Below are 2,847 nucleotides of genomic sequence, written 5' to 3'. Positions count from 1 at the left end.
CCTACACTCCTTGTTAGAAATGGCTCAACCATTTAATCTGATATTAAAAATAAATAAATTTGTCTAAAACAGACTTGTAACCCAACAAATTCTCTAAATTGTTCACATTTTTCAGTCCCGTTGGAAACTAAAAAGCAGAGGAGGAAATGTCATGCTTGGTAAATATGTAGTAGTTAGCCCCCCTTATACCGAGGAAGAAGAACAAGTCCTGTTTCCAGGTAGAAATTTTTGAGGACTTTCCAATGATCAAAATCTACTATACCTGGGGTTTTTTTAAGTTAACATATACATAAATGATCTACAAAGCAGAAGAAAACCTTAGATTTTCAGCCAATTTTTTCTGGGTTTGGTACATGAAAACCAGCAGTAAATAACAAAACTGTATTTGAGAGTTATTAGTAATTAGTCCTTTTGTGGTGATACTTTCCTGGAGTAGCTCTGGATTGCTGGGGCAATTATTAGCATTATGACAGATACCAAGCAAATGCAGCTTTACTGAACATTAAATGAGCTTCATCCACATCCTGGGTTCTTATTTTTGGGTCCCACAATTTATACTTCCAAGCAAAACAATGAAAACTCTGTATGATATTCTTTATGTTTGTTAAATAAACCATAATGAGTATAAAATTAAGTTCAGATTATTACCTATGGTGAAGAAGAAGGGGGCACACTTACCACTGATTTTTTCCACCTTATATAAATTTCCATACATTTTCATATCCACTGATATTCCATATATGTTGTATTAGTTATTTTTTATTATTATTTGTTTTATGTAAAGCCATCCTAATACAGAAATTGTAACTGACATGTGTACATAGTTATGACAGTTATCTGTGGTTTTAGGGCTGCTTATTGTCAAGATTTCTGTCTGGCACAGAAAGCAAATGCGAGACTATTTTTTCCATATCAGGACCTAATAAATGAAGCTGTTCTTATCTCTTTCTTTTAAACTTTCACCAGTTTAACCTGTTCTAAGATGTGTTGCTTATGCAGACTGCTGTGTGGACCCTGCCCAAAGATAAGGATATCTCACTGACAGCTTTTGTTTCCCTAAAATAGAGTTCTTTGCTTGGGGAGCACTTGAAAGGTATCAGTGGGGCTATTTTTAATCTCAGCAGACTGTTCTTACAAAATTCATTCGTAAGGAGATGGGAATGGCTTGTATTTCTAAACCTGCTGCAAGATGATACGTTAGTGGCAAATCTCTCTCCTAAACACATAGAAGGATTTTATTTCAAAGAAAATACGTGATAAAAGCAGATTCTGATTCCCATAAATGTCTTTTCCCTTGCTGCTGTCATTTGAATGGCCGTTGTATGATTAAATTAAGGAAAATATGCTATCAACTTGTATTTTCTTGTGGTTTTATTCATTCTACTCAATTGTAGATCTCCCTTGAAATAGCTAGTACAATAATCCTTTCTTAGAAGGAATGAAACCTGCAGGTGAGGTGTGCTGAAGCTATCTTAAATTTATCTGTCTTGCCTGGCATTGAAAAGCTTTGTTACAATATTATATGGGAACCTCCTGACCTCTCAGTGCAATTTTCAACAAGTAGAATTTATTTTTTATATATAATTTTATATAATAAGCTTAGACAAATACAAAAAAGTCAATAAAGGTAACTGTTCCTTCTTGCAGAGAGAATAGGAAAATAAACTCATGACAGATAAGGCACTTCATACCCTTTTAAACATTCTGTTGGGACAATTTGAGCTCAGTCTGTTTTTTTCTGTAATTTGCATTTCACCCCACTGTGTCACTGAAGTATTGTAATTTAAGCAGCAAAACAGGTCATCAGCTTGTGATAAAATCATGTCATGCATTGACTGAAGTGATCATCTAAACTGAAACAATCCATCAAGGACAACTTTCAGAGTTTACAAACTACTAAGGAAAGCAAGATTTTTCTAAACATGTTACTGAATGCAAGTAGTTTTCTTTGTGTTACTTTGATTTTTGACTAACATTAGCGTGATCTTCCAAGCAATGATTTATTAGCAAACATGTGAATGTGTGAAAATTTAGGACTTTTTCATTTTAGGATATTTGTATGAGCATATGCTAGTGCACCTTCAGTTATGAGTACTGATTGTAGTTAATCCTCATGTGAATAGTTAAATAAAATACATTAGTACCTTTATCCACAACAACATACTCACATTGATGGAAAAACAGCTTGTTGTTACACAGGTTACCCTTCCTTGGCCACACAAAGATCCACCTGCATTGAGGATATCATGAAAATATATTTAGTAGTCAGCACCCTTTTATACAAGAATGGCTCTAGTCCCATAGAGCTATAGATTATGCCTGTAATCCATATACCTGGATTTACAGTGGCTCAGGGATGAAATACTACATGCATTTTTATTAACCAGCGAGAAACTGAATGCTCAGGGAAGAAACAATGAACATGTTTATTCTGCAGCTGTTACTGTGGATATGGCTGCTAGTTTTACACTAGTAGTTGTATATTTATATATACAAATAGGCTGTGACCTGAGGAGCTCCACCAAATGCAGTCACTCTCGTGACTTCAGTGTGGACGTATCTTTTACTCTCTCCTTTAGCTCCAACTGATCCACATCTCATTTGTGAATAGGAAGAACTCATTATCTCTGTGGGCGACCATCAGTTATCTCACACAGCCTTTGAGGGCTTCTGTATAAGCCCAACGAGTTAAAACTCAGAGGAAGAGGAACAGGATGAAACTCAGCTCTTCTTTACCTCAATCCTCCACGCTCGCCCCTCAGTTTGAAGTGATTTTTCTCAGGTTTTACAGCTCTGGGCAATAACCCCTGAGCGCAGGGGCGGCTGCGGGAGCTCCCGGCGCTGAGG

This window comes from Antrostomus carolinensis, unplaced genomic scaffold, assembly GCF_000700745.2.
Source record: "Antrostomus carolinensis isolate BGI_N321 unplaced genomic scaffold, ASM70074v2 scaffold18520, whole genome shotgun sequence".
NCBI classification, from domain to species: Eukaryota; Metazoa; Chordata; class Aves; order Caprimulgiformes; family Caprimulgidae; genus Antrostomus; species Antrostomus carolinensis.
Note: the sequence above shows the minus strand (reverse complement) of the source record.